Genomic DNA, 25,936 nt, shown 5'->3' with positions numbered 1-25,936 from the left:
TCAATATCTTTCTCCTCGCAATCCGACCAAATATCGTTACTTCCAACCTTATCCAAAAACGCTTGTTGGTTTCCCCCTTGTAGCTTCCACCACTTGATCCGTGCCTCACCGATTGTCTTTCTCTTCCTCAAGTCTCTCTTACCCCGAAAATCAAGAACCACTAGTCTATGTTGTGTTGCGGCACTTTCCCCGGGTATGACCTTACAATCGGTGTACTCTTTCCTCCACACATTCCTTACCAAAAGAAAGTCAATCTGACTAGCATTACCTCCACTTCTATAAGTCACCAAATGAGAATGTCTTTTCTCGAACCAAGTGTTCATTACACCCAAGTCATATGCCAAAGCAAAATCCAATATGTCACTTCCTGCTTCATTTCTCTCCCCGAACCCAAAACCCCCATGAATGTTCTCAAAGCCAACTCGACTAGTACCCACATGCCCATTGAGGTCACCACCAATGATCAATTTCTCTCCAATAGGGACTCGTTCTACAACCTCTTCCAAATCCTCCCAGAAGGCTCGTCGAAAAGAAGCATCCAAACCTACTTGAGGTGCGTAAGCACTTATAACCGTCACCACCTCATCCCCGACTACAAGCTTAATGCTCATTATCCTATCACTCTTTCTCGATACCTCTACCACATCATCAATGTAATCTTTATCAATGACAATACCCACTCCATTACGACTTTTGTCTTTACCTGTGTACCAAAGCTTATAACCCCAAGGCGCTATCACCCTTGCTTTATCTCCGACCCACTTTGTCTCTTGTAGACACATTATATGCACTCTCCTCCTTTTCATAACCTCCCCTATCTCAAATAATCTCCTCACAAAGAGCCAACATTCCAAGTACCAAAACGTAACCTACTACCCTTCCTAAAGTCATGTCCTGATCTCTTTACCCGCTCTTGACCATGCTTCCTAGATCCAAACCTATTTGACACCACACCCATACTTCGAGGTGGCGCGCCGCTTTTGGGCGACGACCTAACAACCCTTGCATATTTTTCACTACACCCGGGTCTAGAAGATGTAGCGCACCCTTGCCTATTTGACACCACCCCCAGATGTAAAGATGGCGCGTCGCTTCCGGGCGACGACCTAGCAACCCTCACATACTTTTCACTACACCCGGTCTAAGAAGTGCGGCGCGTCGCTTCGAGGAGACGCCCAACGATGTTCAAATTCGATTCATGTCCATAAAATGTGACTAAGTTTTTATGCTGGCTGCCACAGACCTACCGCAACCCTCCTCCTTTATCCGGGCTTGGGACCGGCAGTGAATGCCCGAAAACACTCACAGGCGGAGTTATTTTCAGAATTCGTAATTGACCAAAATAACGCAACCACTTCAATGAAAGTTTTAAGACTAAAACGAACAAATGGAGAGTAATCTTCATGAATTCAATTTTTGCTTCTCAAAGCAAAGACTCATTGAAATGAGTGGGAGCATTCTCTTAAACCGTTAAGATGAGGACGAGGTTCAAGAAGTAAAAGATTATAATGGAATTGATACAAGGTAATGTTGAAAGTAAAGTCGTTGAGAATGACGATACTAAACCTATCAATCCCGACCGATAAAGTTTCCATTATCTCAAATGTTGGACACGAGAAAGGAAACTACCCCAAATTATTGAAGAATCAACAAGTTAGTTGTGGGACATCTAATGGGACATTCTTCTTTAAATGTTTATTTGATTAAACATAATTTTTGCTAGTACCACTTCACAATATTAGAAACCAATGGAGGTTTTCATCATTGTACTTGATACATAGGATGATTAGAATATGACGACTAGCAACAATCATATTGAGAGATAGAGTCATTGTGTAATCAATCTAGTTTTGTGTTTGGAGTTATACTTAATTGTGACTATTAAGTACATAAACTCTAAATAAGAATACAATTTGTTAAAGATACAAAAGAGGTTTCACTTTTGTGACCATATACACCATGATTTGATGTATGGCTAGCCCATCATCAAGGTGATTATATTCTAAACCAAACTAGAATGATATATCATGTAGATGATGTAAAGACTCAAATTGGTAACCCAAGATTAAACCTTAATATTTTGGAATGATGAACGCAAAGAGTTAACGAGTACTCTTGAAACCATTAGATTGTTAATGGTATATGCGTATCTTGTATTCAAAGCAAGATGTCTCGTGCCTTTTGGTTGAAAAGGAGATCGAGGTTGTATATCATCGATCCAATATAGGTTGATCATTATCTTTTACCAACGATTTAAGTTGACACTAATATGTTCACTTAATAAGGTAAATAGAAAATCTTTAAAGAAGTTTAAAGAGTTAAAGAAATCACGATTTAGTCGTGATGGGATTATCAAAGTGAAGACTTTGATATAAGCCAAAGTAATGTGATATAGTATCACAAGTTAATCTCTCTTAGCACGCATCATGGAATAATGTGTGATTAGATAAGAAATCAAACGCTATTCGATATGATTTGGATTTCAATCAAGTTACTTTGAGTTACTTGATCATTTTGGGGATTTTATCATTTTTGTCTAAATTATTTTTCCACTAAATCGAATCATATGAGATATGAAATGGTAAGGGTACCATATTTGTAAGTTTTCACAAGAAACAAATGCTCATTTTTCCTTTTCAATTATCACGAGTACGACGGGTTTGTGGCTCGTGAAGCTGTCTTTCTAAAATACAAGTTTATTTTTGAAGACAGAGTGGGAGAAATTATTCAAGAGCCACAAAGAATGTTATGTAGCAAGAAACTGGTCTTTCTTGGCTACATGAGACGTTTTGTGCAAGACGTTGTTTCTTCAAAACCTAGGAGGTTAAATTCGTCACTTGTTAAAAATGATGAATTCATGCTACTTTTAAGAAAGTAAAGAGCTTATAACTTACAAAAGAAATTGGTTGATTCAAGTTGATTACTTCTAGAAAGTAATGAACATATGACTTACATAAGAGTGTTCAAGTCACAACTCAATACAAGGCTTAGAGCCATGAAAATCCGAAATAAAAAGGCTTGATTAGTGACAAAGGGTTTTGCACTAATAAAGAGATATTTCAAAGCAAGATTGGTTGATTAGTGACAAAGGGTTTTGCTCTAATTGAAATGCTTAAGTCTATTTGGATCTTCTTAGGGATTGTGTTTCATTATGAGGTTATGAAATACATAGCGAGTGAATCTAAAACCCACTTCTTCAATAGAAGGAATGTATTCAATACATGTCTTGAGTTTAGTAGATTCTTGCAATCCTAAGATAATGTGAAACTTAAGAGAGGGTCTTAAGTAGGACATCAATGAGTTAGAATCAACATTTTGATCATGTGATAAAACATTTCTCGATAAGTCGAGAAGTTGTGTTTATACATGGAGTTTAGTGGGAGTTACGGAAATTTTAATTAGTCCGATATGTGGATGACATATTGATCATTGAGAATGATTTAAGACTTTTGGAGTATTATAATACATCTTGAATATCCGGATTTATGAAGATAAATCCACATGATATTAGCATCAGTAAGAAGTCTTATGTTGATAAGATTCATGACTAGTTCAATTAAATTGAACATATTTGATTGATTCCATTTGCTTCCGCTTTGGGATCAATTAAATGAGTAATGATGTATAACACTTCATATGCTTTGAGTATGATGAATTGTTTTCAAAATCGAATTTAAGTAATCCTTGCCAAGTAAGCCATATAGATTACCCTTAAGTGCATGCTGAAGCATTAAGGAAGTAAAGCAAAGTGTTTATGATGCAATTTTGTGTAAGGGTGTTACACAAGTGACAATTGACAATTGAGGTTGCGCATGGTTTCCGACAAAACCATAATCAAAACACATTAGGATGGTTAATATACCATTGTGGCTAAGTTAATTAAGAAGTAGATTTTCTAGAATCGTTCTGGACAATAAAGAACAATAAGAGATATTTATAACGGAAATTGAGTACACTTGCAATCATGAGATGTGCAAGAGGATGAGTCCCACACACTGTGAAAACAGTGGGAGCTATTCTTAGGCTAGAGGACCTATGTCTTGATTGGATCTCGACACGTACTCAGAAAGTTTTGTGATGCAAATGTATACATTACAAAGGAAAACGAGTATGTAGTAAGGTTGAGTAAGGTACAAGAAGTTGATAAAACCTACTAACCAAAGCCTTCTCAAAGGCTAAACATGATGAGTCATGTCATTTCAATTGAATTGAAATGAACAACTACGTACAAGATCAAATTAGATTATAGAATATGAAATAGTAATCGGGCATTGACTATTCATATGTGATAATCACATTTGTCGTTCGAGTTTTACTTTAAAACTCTTTTATTATACTTTGTTACATCCAAACGGGTTGTGGAGACAATTGAACCCCGTTAAAGTGAACACGGATTAGCATTGTATTCGCCCATAGTCACTTATATGAGGTGACGTCTCGAAGTGACTAGAGTGTGATGCGATTGATGGCAAGTTCAAGTACCATACAGTCATGTGAGATGACTAGTCGATCACATAGGCAGATTGTTAGGAACACTTTGTCGGGCCTTATGACCGCTTATAGAGTTCTGCAAATTTATATAGCCTGGTCGTGGCGAGAGCTGCTATAGTATTCTAATGAGTCGATTCTTTTGACTAAAGACTATTCACCTAAGATGGCACGATTTCAGATTAACTTTGATTTGTGTTACTACGACCTTCGTAAATGGGGTCAAATGGGCATATTTTGGGTTATGATGGTCGTGGCTAGTCGAAGGGAATGAGTGCGATAGGAATTGTCCATCCCCTTGTCAGGGTTAAAACAATATCTCGGGGCCACTCGAGGAGTAATGAATCGAAATGCGTGGCCACGCTCGGAAGGTATCCCGAGTGGATAAATCCGGTCAATCAGTTATTCTCCAGATCGAGGAAACCATTCTTGATATGATCACTTGCAAGTACGACCCAAAGACACCTTGCATTGAGTGGGAGATAGTAATAGGACAAGAGAATTGGTGACGCACACTTGTCGAGGACAAGTGGGAGATTGTTGGGAAATGTGTCCTCAACAATAGTGCGATCACATGATTTAAATATCATTATTAAATCTCATTTTAAGAATACATGTGGGATGTAATATTTTACAGTCAACTGGTCCACACATATCGGTAATGATTGGCTGACTAGAGTTTGACATTACTGTCGTGCGACGGTGGTGATCAGTTGATCCCCTTAGGTCATACCTATAGGGAAATACTCTTAATTGATTATTTAATTAATCGTATACCGATACGAGTTAATTAAATTGCTTAAAATTGACGGATGATTTTGTGAGTATAATTTACGTAACTTATTGTAAATATGATTAAATGAGATACGGTCTGAGTAATCGAATTGTATCATTGCTCAGATGAAATTATTGTTTAAGGAAACAATTGATTTGAATGAATTATTATAAATACAATTTATTGTGATTTATAAATTGGTAAAATATTTTGGTACAAGTAATTATGAATTACTAAGTCGATTTTTGTATATGACGTATTTTTATTAATACGTTGATTTTTAATATGATAAAAATACATTGCATTGTAACATGTCATGTAACATGTAACATGTGACAAAATTGACAAATGACAAAATATAAAATGGACTCTCCATTTTATAAGTGCCGAAATATTAAGAGGGAGTTAGTGGAAATTGTGTTAATTGTTTAAATATAAACACAATGATGAAAGCTAGCTAGTAGGCATGCCAACCTAAGCTTTTGAGAAGAGCAAAATCTAAAGGCATTGGGCATGCTACCCAAGGCCATATTTTCGGCCACCCTAAGGAAAGAAAAGGAGTTTTTCTTTTTCTAATTCATTCATTCATAGAATACAACAATTTTCTAGTGTAAGAAAATTAAAAAAAATGCTCTCTACATCTTATGAGATTTCTAGAGAAATAAAATCACAAAAATCCTCTTCTCTCTCAACCGAAATTTATGAGAGAACAAAAACATTTTGTGTCATATTTTTAAGTAAGACTAATAATAATACTAGATCACATTATTTTTAGTCTTTAAGATGTATTCCTTGGGTATATGCTTTTGGGAGGGATTCTACACTTGAATCCCTGTTCTTCCATTTGGAAAGCTCAAGAACAAGTGAGTAGGTGAACTCACTTGTGCCCATAAATCCGAATATCACATGGTGAGATATAGATTTTTCCATCTCTTTATTTAATGTTTGCATGCATAAGACCTTTATTAATTTTATGACAAATTAATTTATAAACATATATGAATATGTTAGTGTATATGAATCTACATTTCCTTCAGTCCCCAACCTGAAACTCTATGTCACAGCGATGTAAGTCTACATAACTCTTTTGTCGATCCTGGGTCGTTTTCATCTTTTGTCTGATCAGCTTAACCTGTTCTATCATCTCCTGTACCATCTGTGGTCCTAAAACCACTGCCTCAGCTCTATCATCCCAGCGAATCGGACTCCTACACCTCCTCCTATACAAAGCCTCGAACGGTGCCATCCCAATACTCGTGTGGTAGTAGCTGTTATAAGAAAAATCAATCAGATCCAACCTATCCTCCCAGCTACCACCAAACTCCATCACACAAGCCCTCAACATGTCCTTTAAGGTCTTGATAGTTCTCTCTGTCTGCCCATCTGTCGCAGGATGAAAAGCTGTACTCATCTTCATGGTAGTTCCCATCAAATCCTGCAACTCTCTCCAGAACCGTGATATGAATCTCGCATCTCTATCTGACACTATATCCTTAGGCACCCCATGCAAACAAACCAAATGCTTCCTATAAGCCAAAGCTAATTGTATCTTGGTCCAAGTATCTTTCATCGGAACAAAAATGAGCTCACTTGGTCAAACGGTTAACTATTACCCATATCTTGTTGTTACCCTGTTGACTCCTCGGCAAACCCACAAAGTCCATAGAGATAGACTCCCATTTCCCCTCAGGTACCTCAAGAGACTGAATCTTACCTTGTGGTCGTCGCTCCTCTCCCTTAACCCTCTGACATGTCAAACATCGAGCCACAAACTCAGCTGTTTCGTTCTTCATCCCAGGCCACCAGAAAGTTTTCTTCAAATCTTTATACAACTTGTCACCACCTGGATGTACTGAATATGGTGTGCAATGAGCCTCTGGGGTGATCATCCTTTTCAACTCCTCATCATTAGGAACACACCACCTGCTATCAAATCTCACACTGCCATCTATATGAATAGAGAACCGAGACACTGTCCCTTTCTCTACTCTAGCTCTCCACTCCTCAATCTTAGGATCCAAAGCCTACTTCCTGCGAATGTCATCATAAAGATCTGGCTCCACTGTCAAGTCCCCTATAGCATTCCCTTTCTGTATCATATGTATCCCCAACTTCCCCACCTCATCTGTCAACCTCATCAAAGACATAGCGGTGCATAGAGAATGCACACTCTTCCTGCTCAGCGCATCTGCAACCACGTTTGCCTTCCCTTCATGGTATATAATATCCATGTCATAATCCCCTATCAGCTCCATCCACCTCCTCTATCTCATTTTTAGCTCCTTTTGAGTGAAGATGTACTTGAGACTCTTATGATCAGAAAACACCTTAAAGGTCACCCCATAAAGATATTGTCTCCAAATCTTGAGAGCAAACACAACTGCACCCAACTCCAAATCATGTGTCGGATAGTTCTCCTCATAAGGCTTCAATTGCCTAGAAGCAAAGGCAATTACTTTCCCGTTCTTCACTAACACACATCCCAATCCATTCTATGAAGCATCTGTATATTCCTCAAAGTTCTCACACCCTTCAGGTAAGGCTAAGACTGGAGCTGTGGTCAAACACTCCTTTAATGTTTGGAACGCCGTCTCACAACTTTAATTCCAACAAAATCTGTTCTCTTTCCTCATCAACGCTGTCATAGGTCTGGCGATCTTTGAAAAGTCTTTCACAAACCGACGGTAGTACCCTGCCAAACCCAAGAAACTCTTGATCTCTTCCACATTCTTCGGTGCTTCTCACCGAGTGACTGCCCCAGAAAGGCAACCTCCTTGAGTCAGAACTCACACTTAGACAACTTTGCATATAGCTGATTGTCATGCAAAGTCTGCAACACCACCCTCAAGTGCTCCTCATGCTCCTCCTTAGTCTTGGAATAGACTAAGATATCATCGATGAACACCACCACAAACCGATCCAAAAACTGACTGAAGACCCGGTTCATCAAATCCATAAACACTGCAGGTGCATTAGATAACCCAAACGGCATCACAACATACTCATAGTGACCATACCTCGTTGTAAAAGCTGTCTTCGGTATGTCCTCATCCCGAATCTTCACCTGATGGTAACCTGACCTCAAATCAATCTTGGAAAAGACTACTGCCACGTTCAACTGGTCAAACAGATCATCTATCCTTGGCAAAGGATACTTATTCTTCATTGAAACCCTGTTCAGCTCTCTGTATCGATACACAACCTCAAACTCCCATCTTTATTTTTCACAAACAGAACTGGCGCTCCCCACGGTGATACACTAGGTATAATGTATCCCTTATTAATAAAATCATCCAGCTGTTTCTTCATCTCCTCCACTACTTAGGATTGGTCCCGTCCCTGGTTTTAGCTCCACACTGAAATCTGTCTCCCTCTTTGGGGGTAAACCTGGTATCTCCTCCGGGAAAACATCTGGAAACTCTCCCACCACTGATATCTAATCAACTATCGAACACACCATACTATGGTCTCTCACATGGCATAGGATCAAAGGACACCCCTTCCTCAAATAAGACTTTAAGGTCACCGCTGCAATCACTTTGACTTTGGGTTTGACAACAAACCCACGATAAGACACACTAACTCCCTTAGGACCCCTCAAAGAGACTCTCTTTTGGTGACGGTCTATTCTAGCTTTATACTTACCCAACCAATCCATGCCAACTATCATCTCAAAACCGTCCATATGAAACTCTAACAAGTCCACTGGTAGGTCAACCTGCCTAACTATCGTAGACACATCCTTATACAACCTCCCACAAGATACAGACTCACCCGACGGTATAAAAACTTCCTCTTTTACAGACTCAAACTCTCTCAAACCCAAAAGCTTAGCATGACCCGACGATACAAAAGATTGTGACGCCCCCGAATCAAACAAAACAAAGGTAAAGACACCATTAACAAGAAAAGTACCTGTGATTACGTGAGCATCATCATCACCTGCCTTCTTATCCATCATGAAAAGCTTGCCATTGGTCTTCTGTCCACCTCCCTGGACTGTACTAGCAGAAGTAGACGGCTTAGCAGCCGATCCCTGGTTGTTGTTCGTTGCTAGTTTCTAATATTAATTACCGCCATTGCTGTTAGCCCCATCGTTGTTGTTGTTTTCACCACCCTGATTGTTCCATGACCCAGCCGGCCTGTTACTAGCATAACTCTGAGACGGACCCTGAGAGAAACTCCCCTGTGATGGCCTCTGGAAACGTCTGCCCACAACACTGGTGCACTCATGTCTCTTGTGGCCCATACCGCCACAGTTAAAGCAAGATATTCCCCAACTGCTACTACCACCACCACCTCGGCCACGCCCATAGGAAGCTCCACCACTGAACCCCGACCCCAATGAGTAAGCCCTCGTTTGGTTATGGTTGCCCCTCTTATAACTAGACTGACCACCACCCTCGCTCTCAGCCTTCCTCTTCTCGGGACCACTCTCCCTATTCTCCTTAGCCATCTCTACCAACCTCTCAGCTCTCCCGACACGCTCATACACTTCCTTAACATCAGTAAGGACTCCTACACACAGCTTCTCCATGATCTTATATGTCAGACCCTTCTCAAACCTTAAAGCTAGGTTCTCCTGGTTCAACCCCATATCCTCAGCATATCTAGATTTTTCATTGAACTTGTGGTAATACTATGCCACTGTTATCTCCGGAGTCATTTTGAAATCATCAAACTCCTCTCTCAGTTTGCTACGGACATGATCAAGCACAAACTCTCGGCGCATAGCTCTCTTGAACTCATACCAAGGTATAGTTATCTTCCCTTGTCTCACATACAGATATAAGGCACACTCCCCCACCTTATCCCCCATTCTCCGGCTGCATCTCTCAAGTAGAACGCAACTTGTTCCACTCTAAAGTCCTCAGGGCAATGAACCACATTAAGAATATTCTCCATCTCTCTGTGCCAATTGTCGAACAAAATTGACGCTCCGATGCCCAAGTATTCTTTCGGGTTGAAACGGGCTATGGTGACACTCATCTTAGCAAAATCCACCCTAGCCTCTTTATCCTTCCCAAATGATACATGCAATTTATATAGACTTTTTAGCCTCTTATTGCACGTTTTTCTATGCCATTTATATTGCTTTGTATTGCAAAATGCCCCGAATTGGATACTTTTGTTTGTTTTGTCTTAATTTCAGAAATGGACTTACAAGTAGTGGAATCGCACCTTATTCGTACCTCTTAGCATGCATTTTGAGGAGATGGAGATTTAGAACAGAAGTCGTACCTCGGGAAGCGTGAAGGTAGGTCCTAGGAAGCTAACCAACGAGTGTCAAGGCTGTTTTCATTGGAAGATGCTCGATCGAGAGCATTTAGAGGTCGATCGAGTGGTTTGGCACTCGATCGAATTGGGCTAACTTAGAAGTGTCCGATCGAGATCCCCAGTTGCTCGATCGAACGGTTTTGCTGAAGATTCACTCGATCGAGTAGTTTGAAAAGGCTTGATCGAGTGACTAGCTATATTACACGGGCTTCTTAATCCGTGTTTAGGTTTACTTATGTTAATAATTACTTCCCTATATAAAGGAAGTCGAGATTAGGTCATAAGGACGTTTTACATCTCATACTATACGCTTAATACTCTCTTTACTTCTCTTAATTACTGCTGCTACTTTGTTCTTTACGCCGGAATCGCTATTTGGTAATCTCTCTTTCTCTTAACCTTAATCTAATCCGTTGCTTACTTTTATTAGTTCTTCTTTATTATCTCTTAGTTTCTATTCTTTTGTTATCACCGTTAGTATAGAATTCATCTCTTTACTCTCTTTATCATGTCTCTTATTAGCGCATTCATCGTTATTGTTGTTAAATCTGATAGCATGAGTAGCTAAACCCCTCTATGTTGGGATTAGGGGAGCCATGGTAGTAAAGTGATGATGTTGTGAATAGGCTAGATGATTAGTTGTGAGAACATGTGACCATAGCAATATAACTGTAATATGTTTAGTTGAGTGCGCGCTTCTAAACTTCTTTAATATGGTTAAATTCGCTCCTAGATCGGAAGATTGGAATGAACAGACCTGCTATGAACAGTAGACTACCCTAATAAGGATGGGAGTTAAGTTAGTTGTAATCTAGGGCGGATAGCGGACTGGAAGGACCTTTCCCTTGCCCTTCTCACAGTAGATTGTCTAGACTATTTATGACTGAGTTGATGAACTGCCATGGTGAACCGAAATCCTGACATATTTCTCCTTATCTGATCAATCTTAGCCTTTTCTTGCCTTTATTGTTCTTGTCTTTATTTCTCTTGCCCTTTGTCTTCAGTAGTTTAGAAAACAAATTTAAAACCCCCCACTTGTGACTAGACAGACGTACTTAGCAGATGGATACTTAGCCTCCCTGTGGAGATCGACCCTACTTACCGCTAGCTTCTGTTAGTTGTACTTATGTATTTATTTTTGGTACCTAACGACGGTATCAAATTTTGGCACCGTTGCCGGGGAGGCAATTAGCCTATTTGTCTGTTTTTGTTTCGTTTTGTCTCTTAGTCTCATGGAATTTTTAATTCCTTGAGGCAATTCTTATTTATTTTCTTCAGTGTTGTTTATGCCCAGGTCTAACAGGTCAGAGTTAGTTCCAGCTGATCCTGAACCAGAAAGGACCTTTCGTTATAGACATAGACTGTAGAGGAAGATTTAAAAGGAAGCCTTGAGTACTTTTGAACCCGAGCTAGAACACTTTTTATTTGCAGAAGACCCGTCTTGTGAAGAAGATAAATCTATTTCTGCCGTTAGTCCAGTGAAAATGCCTAATTTCACGAGTCACTCTGAGCCCACAACTGCCTCAATCCCTAAAGGTTTCAAACTTGCGACCGAGGATGGGAACACGTTTGATATTCAGCTGTCTTACAACAATTTGGTCAAAAGAAATCTGTATCGGGGCGTGGCGGGTGAAGATCTGCGGAAACATATGGAAGTTTTCGTAGACTATTGCTCCACCATTCCCGCTACTAAGGGAGTGACCCAGGACAAGATTAAGGAGGTCCTATTTCCTTTCTCTTTGACCGATGGAGCCCGTGAATGGCTCACAGATCTTGACAGAACCGCGGCTGGGATCACCAACTGGGAGACCCTAGCCCTTGCCTTCTATAAAAGGTATTTTCCTCCACAACGAACTAATAAGCTGAGAGGAAAAATTACAAGTTTCAAGCAAGCACCGGATGAGAACTTCTATGAAGCTTGGTACCGGTTTAAGAAGTTGGTGCGGTCTCTTCCTCATCATGGTTTCGATCAGTGGTTCTTGTGCAACCAGTTCTATAATGAGTTGTATGACGACCATCGTGCTATTTTAGACGCCTCATCAAATAGGCGATTTCAGAAGAATAATGATGATGACAAGGGATGGGGAATCATTAAGGAGATGGCTACCTATTGTGCTGAGTATGGGAACCCGAGAGATGGTATTCGGACAGTTAATTCTGTTGATAATGTAGTTGTGGCTCAGCTTGAAGCCGTGAATACCCGTTTCGATAAGTTGGAGTTGCAGAATGCTGGTGATCAATAGACGGTTCACTTGTTGACTAGACAAGAAACCGTTTCATGTGAGAGGTGCGGTAGTAATGACGGTCACACTGCTATTGACTGTCTAACTGAGAAGGAGCAAGTTCTTGCCTTTCAGCAATATAGGCAAGGAGGTTGCTATTATAACAATCAGAGTGGAGTCCATCCTAATTTGAGATGGACTAGTCAGAATGTGCTGAACCCTTCACCTCCACAGCAGCAGCAACCATATGTTCCTCCTCATAAAGCTCAACAAGGCTTTCAAAAGCCTCCATCCTTTCCACCGCCGCAACAAGGTGCTTCTTCAAGTGGTGTTAGTAAGATGACCGAGCTGAAGTCAATGATACAAGAATTGACTGTTCAGTTGCAGAAGAGTGACCAACAAAAAGATGCATCGATCAAGTCACTCGAGTGCCAGGTAGCTCAACTCGCGGCTAACCAATCTTCAAGGAAGCCGGGTCATTTACCGTCTCAACCGGACAAGAACCAACATGAGACAATTAATCTGATAAATTTACGAAGCGGTCTTTCTTATGAAGACCCAAAATGTCAACCGATGAGGACATATCAGACCCGAGACCTGTTGTTGCTGAGAGTGAACAGTCGTCAATGGACGAATCTATGCTGAATCCAAGGAAAATCCTCGATCGACTCATTTCTGGAGGTCGATCGAGAGGAAATGCTGGGAATATTAATCGATCGAGTGAAGCTGATGTTCGATTGAGTAAGGTTGATTTTGAAGACTTCGATCGAGTGGAGGAAACTCCTCGATCGAAGGAAATTGCTGAGAAAACTGCTCGATCGAGTGAATTCATATCTCGATCGAGTGATGCTGAAAAAGAGGACTTCGATCGAGTTGTTGATGGTGCTCGATCGAATGATATTGCTGATAAAAGACCTCGATCAAGAGGAAAAAGGAATCGATCGAGTAGAAATGATGAAGATCGTGTTGAGACATTGGCAGAAAGAAACAAAGGTTTAGAAATTCCTATCACGGTTCCCTTTTTGAGGCAATTGCAGAACAAGAAGGCCGAACAACAGTTCGGGAAGTTTGCTGATATCCTGAAGAGCCTTCATGTTAATGTTCCTTTCGCCGAACTGCTTACCCAGGTACCCTCTTACATGAAGTTTATGAAAGAAATCTTAACGCGTAAGAGGCATATTAGTGACCATGAAACGGTGGCTTTGACTGAAATATGGTCCGCCTTAGTTCAGAATAAGACACCACCCAAACAACCAGACCCGGGTAGCTTTTCGATTCCATGACATATAGGGACCCACTTAATTGACAATGCGCTGTGTGACTTAGGAGCTAGCGTGAATGTCTTATCTTTGACTCTCGCTAAGAGACTGGGTTTGACCAAATTTAATTGCACCAATATGACTGTTCATATGGCCGACCGTACCATATCACGGCCACTAGGTGTCTTAGAGGACATACCTATGAAAATCGGGAGATTCTTTATTCCTGTTGATTTTGTGGTCTTAGACATACCCGAAGACTCTTATACTCCTATTATTTTAGGACGACCATTCCTATTTCCTGCTCGCGCGGTAATTGATGTCGGGGGGGGGGGGGAGAAGACCCTTACTTTCCAGGTAGGTGACGAGGAGCTGAGATTTTATTAGTCCAAAGCTCGTAGGGCCCCTATACAAGTCCAACCTTGCAATGCCCTACCCTCTACAGACCCAGACATAGACTCTCCAGCTGATGATATTGAATATTGTGCTGCTATAGTGACACCTCCGCCTCAGACTGAGAGTAAAAAGGAGGACCATTCTGTTGTTTTCCTTGCTGCAGGTACACACAGAGTGGATACTGGAGATGCTGTCGGCCATGGTGCAGTGAAAGTCCAATTAAGTGGTGGGGATGCTGCAAATGATGATGCCAACAAGAGTGCCAAAGGAAAGAAGAAATTAAAGGCGTATGTAGATGCGAACTATTCTCCCTCTATCAGTTCAAGTTCGAGCTCATGGCGATTTAAGAGGATGGTCCACGATGCTGAAGGGACCTCCTCCAGTCAGAAGCGCTCTTTTGGGCTATTACGGTGCTTTAGAAGATGAGCGGGGAATGCCCCGTTGTAAAACTTTGTAATTTGAATTTCCGTTAAGACATTTTAATTGCGTTTTAGACTGGTAGACAATAGCGTAGTTAGTAATAGCATGAAATCGAATATAGACTGTGTATTTTGTGAATTTGGTATTTGCGGGAAGCATTTCTACGTGTTTTCATGCAGGTTTGGGGAAGATTTATTACATTGGGACGCGTGCCAAAGGAAAACAACTCGATCGAGTACTTTTTGTAATCGATCGAGAGGATTGCCCAGACGAGGAGTTCGATCGAGCTGTTTATGACATTCGATCGAATGGTTAAAAAAGGATCGATCGAGAGGCATTTTACTCGATCGAGTGGAATGGATGAAGAAGTCCTCGATCGAGTGGTTTCAAATCACTCAATCGAGTGACTACGCCTTATATCACACATGGAGCTCTTTTCTTCCTTTTTCTATTTCATTCTAATTCTTTCTCTTCTTTGCTTTTGTGCGATAAACCTCCTAAAAACCCCTAAATCTCCATTTTTCCCCCCTTTTGCCAAAATCACCACCCACATTGCATTCCTTACTTGTATTTCGACAAAAGCCCTCATCCTTCACCTTCAAATTCGTCTTGTTTGCGGTTTACTTGGGGAATTAGGGTTTGCTCGAGTCGGGTTTTAATCCGCCTATTTCTTGCGTTTTTTTTGATTTCTTTGCATCTTTTGTGGGTAATCAATCAAGTAAGTCTTCTTATCCTCTTCCTTGTTGTTCAATTGCTGTTTTTCGACCTAATTTAGGGCTAGTGTTTCGAAATTTCGATTCAATTTGGGGAAAATCGTGTGTAATTGATTAATTGTCTAATTAATGTACTTACTTGATTGTTAGGATAGATAGCAACACCATGCCCTCTACTACTGTTACCCCATCCCTTTTCTGAGACGGTGGTCCCTGCTGCTGCCACCATCACTAGCCCTACTGTTGTTACTACTTTTACTGCCGCTACCACTACTGCAGCCACGATCCCTTCCATGGCGACGACCCCTACTGCGTCGTCACCATCTGTCACTGCTGCTACCTCTTTTGCGCTTATTCCCAGCCGACCAGTCATAGGTCGCACACCTGGACTGCCTACTGCTGCTGGCCGAGGGAGGGGTCGAGGACGAGGTCCTCCTACTGCTGGACGCAGTGCTGCCACGTTCCGAGTAGATGACTCCTTGGAACCGCTTCCCGACTTTCCTGAGGTACGTTTCGTGAATTCTATTAATCGTAAACACTTTAAAAATTTAATGCGCTGTGACATCGCTTCTACTAAATTCTTGTGTCGGACTTCACTTGAGAAACTAGGGATTTACGAGCCTGTTGCTGAGTTGTTAAACGGGACGGGGATGACCGGGTTCACCACAATGCATGCACTGACCTACGAGCAGCTCACACTTGAGTTTTTCAGCTCGTTTACCTTTTCAGCTGGTGCCTACGACACTGACCCGGAGAGCTCTTGTGTCTTCTTTCAACTGTTCAACCAGACCACTACCTGGACCTTAGCTGAGTTTGGGAGGTGGTTAGGTTTGTCTTCTCACGTCCATCAGGACCCTCCTCGGAAGGTCCTGGCTTTACTTTGGCCCACTTTGGCACAGGCTCCCTTTAGCCAGCGTAGACTGGCTCACATTCACCTTCCCTCGGCCCGTTACTTTTTGCGTCTCCTTGGCGGGAGGATTTTTGGCCGTAAAGAGCCTAACAACATTAACAATGTTGAGTTGTCTATTTTAGGGGGCTATTTAAACATTGATAGCGCTGGCCCCTTTGTTTTTAACATTGCTTACTAACAGCTCAGCATTTTAGTGCTGTAGGGCAGAAGGTGACGGGCACGATTTGCTGTGGAGGCTTAACCTCTTTTCTCACCCGTTCCCTTTTTATTGACTTCCCCAGAGGCTTGAGACACATAGATAGGGAAACAGACTTAGATATTTACGCCATGCTGGCGATGTTTGATTAGCTTCAGACCAGCGGACCTGGAAGATTTGTAGTTCCAGGTCCGTGACCCTTCCATTTCCCGACCTGCCCCATCTTCTACCTTTGACCACTGTGACGGGTGGGTTGCCTCCACCTCTACCTTCTTACCACCTTCCACTTTTTGCTCCCACTACTTCCGCTTCTAAGATGCGGAAGCGACCTGAGACTGGAGAGGGGTCCATACCGACTCAGGCTGGGCGGACGTCCACGCCCACACCCACACCGACCCCTATCCCTACACCTTCTGTTACACAGCCGGTCTTTTTGGCTAATTTTGTTCCTCCTACTCCTTTTGTGGCGCCTGAGGTCATGGACCAAGGGCGTCGTGACAGTTTGCTGCTTGAGATGTGTACCGGAGTAGCTCGTATGGAGCGGGACCTGACACTTACCTTGTTCCCTCTATAAGAGTATCACGTGAGGAGAGGATGTCCTGTTCCAGACGGCTGGCCACACCTTTCTTTCTACCGGTACCCGGCGGAAGGGTACCCGCAGCCAGAGAGCGAGGCGGACACAGCTGAGCAGGAGGAGAGAGTTCGAGCTGAGGAGGGTAGGAGACGGGAGCAGGAGAGGGATCCTGACTACATGGTGGTAGAGGAGGAGGATGAGGCTGTTGACGAGTAGCTGCTGGTCTACTCACTTCCCCAGTTTTCTGGCTGGTTTGGGGAAGTTCGTCATTTTGTATGTATCTCTGCTCTTTCTTTTTATTTTCATCTCCTTTATTTATTTCTTGTTTCATTCATTTATTGACTGTTTTATCCCGTTCCCCATATATATACTGCTGGTGTATGATGGAGGACAACGAGGGCGTTGTCCGTTTTGGTTTGGGGAGGGTATTGCATCCTTTTAGTCTGCATTTGCATTTGTTTTGCATTCACGTTTATTTTTCTGCTTGCATTTGTACTTTATTTCAAAAAAAAAAAAATGAAAAAAAATGAAAAAAATAGAAAATTTCGAAAAATTCAAAAAATATCACGTTTTATTTTGCATATAGGTCGAGTCAGAACGGTAAATTTCCATGATGATTTTGCACTTTAACTTGTCATTTCACTTAAGCCTTGCATCTAATTGGCAGTTATTAGCTTAGTCATGCGCATAGTCTACGAGTTAATGTTAAAATTATAAAATATAGCTTATCATATAGACTTGACCTTAAAAATTGGCAAACTACTTCAAAATTTCTAAGTTATTAGAGCCGTATAACTGGTGTCATTCGTGACCAGTTCATGTAGGGATTTGAGAGTAGTACTCCTTGCATAAATTGTTCATCATTTTGTACTTTTATGAAATTCGATTGCTTTTTGCTTGCATACATTCAGGTTTGTGGTCGGTGTCACATGCAGGGAGGTGCTTGCAATTTTCCCCTTTCTTTTATTTTCACCCTTTTAGCTCCACATTAGCCAAACTTAGCCTTTTGACCCATTAACTACACCCAAATTAAGCCTGCCTGTCAAGCTAGTTTAGTGTACTTTTTGTGGTATATTTCTTATTGCTACAAGTTGGTTTCTTCTTATTTAAATAGAGCTGGTAAAATAAGAAAGAAAAGTGGGCAGGAAAATGAGAAAAGCATGAAAATAGAAAAAAAATGAAAAAGAAGAAAAAAAGGAAAAAAAACTTGAGAAACAGAAAAAGAAGGAAGGAAAGAAAAAAAAGTTGGAAAATGAAAATGAAAAAGATGGACCGTTTAAAAAAGGGAAGTTTGTGACGGTATTAGTCCTATGTTTTATTCTACATCATTTGAGGAGTTGTTGTTCTTGGTTAGTGAGTTTTGCGCCAAAGGAGGGCGTATGTGCTTTATTTTTTAATCAGCTGAGAATTGGATGGTCTTGTATGGTCTTTTTTAGGTGCTAGCTTGAAGCTCTACCTCCACATATCCCATAATCGTTTTGCCATTTCTTACCTGTAACCTCACTTTCCCATATCATTTGTAAGCCCTCAGCTGTGACGGACATTGTTGGCCGAAATGTATGTGTGGTGTTTAGAATCGTCTATCATTTTTGTTGCATGCAACTTATGTGGGTCGTAGTTTGGGTGAGTGACTGTTTTTCCTCTTCTTCTCTTACACATTCATATTCACCCTTTGCTATATGCGAGAAGAGTGACCCGTGAGAGTCCGATTTTAAAGGTCTTGCAAGGTCGACAGGTCAGCTTATTTATAGGCATCATACAACTCGTTTGCGCTTGACTGTTGTAGCTATAACTGTTAGTTTTGATTGCATTAAATGGTTTAAGTGGACAAGTTATAGCTAGCTCTGAGTTTTCATATCTGTTCCATTAGTTTGCATTTAGTTTACTCGAGGACGAGTAAAGGTTCGGTTTTGGGAGATTTGATACGTGCAATTTATATAGACTTTTTAGCCTCTTATTGCACGCATTTCTATGCCATTTACATTGCTTTGTATTTCAAAATGTCCCGAATTGGCTACTTTGGTTTGTTTTGTCTTAATTGCAGAAATGGACTTAAAAGTAGTGGAATCGCACCTTATTCGTTCCTCTTAGCATGCATTTTGAGGAGATGGAGATTTAGAGCAAAAGTCGTACCTCGGGAAGCGTGAAGGAAGGTCCTAGGAAGCTAACCAACGAGTGTCAAGGCTGTTTTCATTGGAAGATGCTCGATCGAGAGCTTTTAGAGGTCGATCGAGTGGTTTGGCAGCTTCAGGTGTTCGATCGAGTGGTTTCAGTACTCGATCGAATTGGGCTAACTTAGAAGTGTCCGATCGAGAGCCCCAGTTGCTCGATCGAACGGTTTTGCTGAAGATTCACTCGATCGAGTAGTTTGAAAAGGCTCGATCGAGTGACTAGCTATATTACACGAGCTTCTTAATCCGTGTTTAGGTTTACTTATGTTAATAATTACTTCCCTATATAAAGGAAGTCGAGATTAGGTCATAAGGACGTTTTACATCTCATAATATACGCTTAATACTCTCTTTACTTCTCTTAATTACTGCTGCTACTTTGTTCTTTACAGCGGAATCACTCTTTTGTAATCTCTCTTTCTCTTAACCTTAATCTAATCCGTTGCTTGCTTTTATTTGTTCTTCTTTATTATCTCTTAGTTTCTATTCTTTTGTTATCACCGTTAGTATACAATTCATCTCTTTACTCTCTTTATCATGTCTCTTATTAGCGAATTCATCGTTATTGTTGTTAAATCTGATAGCATGAGTAGCTAAACCCCTCTATGTTAGGATTAGAGGAGCCATGGTAGTAAAGTGACGATGTTGTGAATAGGCTAGATGATTTGTTGTGAGAACCTGTGACCATAGCAATATAACTGTAATATGTTTAGTTGAGTGCACGCTTCTAAACCACTTTAATCTGGTTAAATTCGCTCCTAGATCGGAAGATTGGAATGAATAAACCTGCCATGAATAGTAGACTACCCTAATGAGGACGGGAGTTAAGTTAGTTGTAATCTAGGGTGGATAGCGGACCGGAAGGACCTTTCCCTTGCCCTTCTCACAGTAGATTGTCTAGACTATTTATGACTGAGTTGATGAACTGCCATGGTGAACCGAAATCCTGACATATTTCTCCTTATCTGATCAATCTTAGCTTTTTCTTGCCTTTATTGTTCTTGTCTTTATTTCTCTTGCCCTTTGTCTTCAGTAGTTTAGAAAACAAATTTAAAACCCCCCACTTGTGACTAGATAGACGTACTTAGCAGATAGATGCTTAGTCTCCCTATGGAGATCGAACCTACTTACCGCTAGCTTCTGTTAGTTGTACTTAGGTATTTGATACCAGGGTTTGTCGTACTCCTCGATATGCAAACAAAATTTATAAACTCAATACCAAACTAATAAATGTAGTAGGGTAAGGAGGTCGATCCACAGAGATGGTGTGTTAGAAAAGGTTTATAAGTCTCGGTCTTCGTTTTAGTCTAGTCGGTCAATAATATTGAAGTGATTTCTATGCTAAAAGTCTAAGCTAAGAACATGAAATAAATGAAGAAGCAAATAAACAAGCAAACTAAGCACAATGAGAAGAAAGACTAGGGTGTCGGGGTCACTGAAGTAGGAGGGGTCGAGTCTAAGTCAATGTAGAGGTTATAATGGAGGGTGAAGTCTAGGTGTGTCCCTATCTCTCGATATGAGACGAACCTTGGGTCAAGTCTAGTCGAACTCTCGCCCTAACTAACCCTAACCCACTTATCTAGTACGGTCCAACTAAGCCCGACTCTCGCCGCAAGCAAGTCAATCCAAACACAAGGAGAACCGAACTTTCGCTCAAGCAATCCCACACATGTTTAAAGCATAAGATAAGAGGCAAACATCCAACTATAAACAATACCAAAAGAAGCATAAAAATATGGGTAGTTGTCTAGGGAGAGTCTTGACCTCTCGGTCTAAGAGATCCCTTAGGTCGGATCTACAGAGCTCTCGCCCTTTGTTAGATCGGTTCCTAATAAAAACAAGCATCTTACTAGCCAATCCTAAGCTCTCGCTTCAAAGGATAGCCAATAAGGAGAGTAGAAGACTCAAATTCTCACTTAAGCATTTATACAAACACTTGGTATGCATGAGATTAAAGACAAGTTGCCCATAAACATTTAACATTCAATCATGACTCAAATCCAACCATTAATCTCACAAGAACTTCCCCTAAACCCTAGTTTAATCTACTCACACATAATCAACACAAACAAGACAAGTAGCACAAAAATAAACATGGTTAAAATCATAAATAAGATAACATTAATTAATAAGAGACTAAACTAATAAAGAAAAGAACTACACTAATTAAACTAACTAATAACAATAACATAAATTTGGAAAAAAGAAGAAGAAAATTAAAGAACCTGGGGAACTCTCTCTACTTTGTTAGAGGGAGAAAATCCTCTAAATAGCAAAAAAACCTTAGAAATAAGAAATAACAATGGGTCTTGAATGTCCTTCTTGGTTTCTTACCCATCTATTACTTCATCTCTTTCCTTATAGATTTTCAATAGTTCTTGATTTTTACCTTCTTTAAGATTTTGCTTTATTTACTCTCCACTTTAGCCTAGGAGAGTTATATATAGCCATAAATCAAGTATGAAGGTTTAAATCAAGAACTGCAAGAGAAACTTTTTTGAGTCTTAATTTCGTTTATTAACTATGATAGAACAATGTTAGCCATTGTGTTGGGAGAGTTTGATTTGATGTTTGATTTCTTTTCTTAAAGATTTTCTCCCAAGTCCAGATCTTTTTCCCTTCATTGGAATATTGGAGGTATTAATTAGCTTGTTTTTGTATGAGAGATCTTTGCTGTAGTGCACCTACCATTCTTGCATTTCTGTTAAGTTTGGATCTGACATTTGTTTCCTTCCGTCTTTGTGTGTGTTCTTCTTTTCCTTCTTCTCTTTCGGGGCTGTTACATATTAGACTTTTTTAGTGTCTTTTCTTTGCCCTTGGTTTTAAAGATTTATTTTGGTATTTTGAAAGTTCTTCGACTTTCTTTTACCTCTTTCATCCGCGAGGATGTTATAGGTTAATTTTGATTAACCTAGTTTCCTTTTCTAATAAAAAAAAAATAACATAAAAACTAAAAATAACTAAATTAAAAAAGACTCAAACTTTAATAAAATTAACCATCTAATTAAATATGAACTAATAAATTGAAATAACAATAATAAGAGGAAGGAAGAAGAGAAATATACCAAACTTGTGAGGAAATGAACATTAAAGGATGGATCTTGATAATAGATTACAAAAGGTTTGAAGTTGTGATAGAATTAAAGACTAATTTTACTATTAAAATCCTAAAATAAGAAAGGAAAATAAGAGTGTGTTTATTTTTCTAATCTACTCCTACCTACTGTTTTCTATTCTAAGGGTGGCTGCGTCTCAAACTATTAGGGTTGGGATCCCCTTTTTCCTTCCTAAAATCAGACTTTTATACTAAAAGACTTTGAGATATGAAAAGACAAAAATAGCCCCCACTTAAACAAGACACAAGAGAAAATAAAAGGGCTGCTCTTGTCATTTCACTTTCTAAATTTCGTCTTCACTCTATCCAAACAAATAGAGTACCAAAACAAACAGAGCTATCACGATTGAAGGTGCAGCAAATCCGATGCTAGCCTGAATTGCACCCGAGAATGTAGAGGCATGTGCGGTGGTTCTCTGTTGTCGGGTTCTGGGCAAGAGCCGCCGTGGCTCGACTGGTTGTCGATGTTGCGGGCTCGAGATGAGCTGCTTGATGGCAGTGGAGCAGGTGAGTTGGTGAACAGAGATCTGTGTTCGAGCCATGGTGGTCTGAGTTGGCACTGCTCGAGCCATGGTGGCTCGATTGGGCTTCAATTGTGGTGGTTCGAAGGTGAAGATGGAGAGGAGATGGTGCTCAGACGAGGTTGAATTGAATAGTGTGGTGGCTCGGGATCTGGTGGTCGTCGAAGTGGCCGACTCGGTTGAGTCGGAATTGAGCCGTGGTGACTTGGTTGTTATCGGACTCGGGTTTTGATTTGCACGAGGTGTATGGTTATGGTGAATGGAGATGCATAGGTGTTGAGGAGTAGGAGAATGGTGATGGATTTGTTAATGATGAGATGGTATGAAATGGGGGCAATTGGGTCACACTTTACAGGGACTTTTGGATATTTGCTCGTGTTGACTTACTGTGACCCGTCTTCTCTGACTTGAATAGCTTCAATTCACCAACCGATCTCTACAAAATTAGAACCACCAGAGCAGTAACAAATTCTCAACGAAATATAACATTATTCGCAATAATTATAATAAAACTAATTATTTTTAATTAAATAGTAAAATGAGCTATTAATCGATTAAAGCACACAAAATCGAGTTAAATAAACGATTAAAGTATGAGTAAAATGATACCAAAAATATGCTTATCAAATCTCCCCACACTTAAACTTACTCGTCCTCGAGTAAGCTCATAAACTAAGACAAAGACCCTTATTAAAGCGACAACTAATCTATCCGAATAATATCCGATGGTAGGCAATTTGTCACACCCCCGCACACTAGGACGCCTTACCAAGGACCATCCCAGTGTATGAAGGTGTTACCATCTCGGTTACCCGAGGTAGTAGATCAAATAAACAATAAAGAACTCTTATGTTATATTACCGTAACTCTTTACAACCAAATACAAAACTGATTACAAGTGATAACAATGACTACTATGAACTAATGCCTCTGCATTTCTAGACCGGTAGCGTGATGACTCGACTCCTTCCATGCCCAACAGTAACAGACCAACTGTACCTACTAACCCAACTGCTCACCATCCCTGAATGGATCACCACAGTTTTGAAAACATAACACGGGGTCAGTACTGCACAATCAAGATAAGACAGATAAGATAAGTAACGAGCTGATCAACCGCCATCTCCGGTTCGGGTGGACAGGCCTCGGTGAGGTAACGAAGCTTGTCGTCACCTTGGGCGGCTAATTTGAGTTGGGCATCCTAATCGGAGATATTTGATCCATTCTTTTCAAGTTTACAACAATCCATGAAGAATCGGAGCCATGAAACATTAGTGAGAGGTGCGGTGTTGGTGTTTGGTGCGGCCATTTGTTATGAGAAATAAAAGTGGACTACAAAACAAAAATAGAAGGAATAAAACACTTGTCGTTTTCAAAATAATAATAATAATACTCGTAAATTTTAATTTAAACAAGTTTTATTGCATTTATCTAGTGACCTCTACCCAACTTGATAAATGATTCCAAGACCCAAATTCATATTAACTTAGCATCGGTAGAGCCGAATACAACCCTTATAAATATAACTCGGTGGATTAACTCTTTAATCGATTCTACTCTTAGAATTCTTGGTCGATAAATTTACATTAATATTTATCTTTAGCCCGAAACACATCCGGCAACCGTCGAGAATACTTTCGTTGAGTTCAACCCAAATTTCGAATAAATGTGTCCATGATCCAAATTTACATCAACTTGGGCATCGGTAAAGCCGAATACAACCCTTATCTTTATAAATTCGGTGGGTAGACATTTATCACCCACTTCCCCTACGTAGCAAGGTTTGTACCCCGGTAAGGCCGAGTGCACTCCCTCACAAAATAGGTTTTCATGGTTTCTACTTTTTGGTAAGGCTAAGTCTCAATTGTTTATTTAAGTGAGAGGTCATGTCAATTTATTATCTATCACGTTTTAAGTGAAATAAGCGGTGAACTACGATAATTGTAATTGACACGGTCGATAAACTCGATTTAAAATGCATGTTTAGTTATGGCGATTTAGCGATGCATGCAACATATAAATAAAATGCAAAGCATAAATAAAATCCTAGTATGGCCTTCCTAAAATAGTAAATCTAATAAACTATTACACATTCGGAAACCAACTCCTTTGGTCCCTTGAACTTCGGTCTTGGCACGCATTTCAAGGCAATACTTTCTTTGATGGATCGCCTTCTCGAGTGGCACCGTCTTCAAGGTACTCCGGAATAAATAAATTACAAAATGAATTACATAATTTCCTATTATACATTTGTAACTAAAATAAAAATAAATCTATTAAATTAAAAAACGGTGATACGAGATCACAATAATTACAACCAAATCGATATTCCCATACATTTCGGGTAATACCAATTAAAACTAAGGCCATACTAAGTAAAATTACATAATTTAAAAGATTACATAAAATTAAAATATGACAATCATAAATAAAATGCAGCATTATAATATGCATGAGCATGCCAAATTTTATGCTAAATCACCTTTAAGAGCCAATATCGTATATTAATCGTTTTTTTACGGATTTGCGCGATTTAACCTTTTAAAATCACAATAATTACATAAATTCATATTTATGTACAAGTTAATTACCCTAACCATCTTAGGACTCAAAATTAGTCTCCACTAACATTTTGACAATAATTAACCTAGATTTCTTAATATTGTTCATAAATGGACCTAAAAATTACAAAATTGCTATAAACGTCAAATTAAATCATAAAAATTTCAAATAATTTCAAAATTTGAAATTTAAACTCATGAACATTCTGGAAAAATTACCATAACACTCATAATGTTCAAAACTTAGGTTAAAATTTTTGAAAATTTATCGAGAAAAACAATGTTGCGGTTTATCGGTTTTAACAATTATGACCATAAAAAATATGAGAAAAATATTT

General features: G+C 39.9%; 1 non-coding gene across 1 annotated transcript; it reads right to left on the bottom strand.

Annotated features, from left to right (window-relative positions):
* Nucleotides 1-12,399: 12,399 nt before the first annotated feature.
* On the bottom strand, nt 12,400-12,506 carry LOC141625055 (small nucleolar RNA R71). Its single transcript, XR_012534855.1, has one exon. It is a non-coding gene; the product is annotated as a small nucleolar RNA R71 (small nucleolar RNA).
* Between the last annotated feature and the right edge of the window lie 13,430 nt (nt 12,507-25,936).

The sequence above is a fragment of the Silene latifolia genome, chromosome X (genome assembly GCF_048544455.1).
Source record: "Silene latifolia isolate original U9 population chromosome X, ASM4854445v1, whole genome shotgun sequence".
Lineage (NCBI taxonomy): Eukaryota > Viridiplantae > Streptophyta > Magnoliopsida > Caryophyllales > Caryophyllaceae > Silene > Silene latifolia.
Note: the sequence above shows the minus strand (reverse complement) of the source record. Positions and strands in the feature narration are given on the sequence as shown.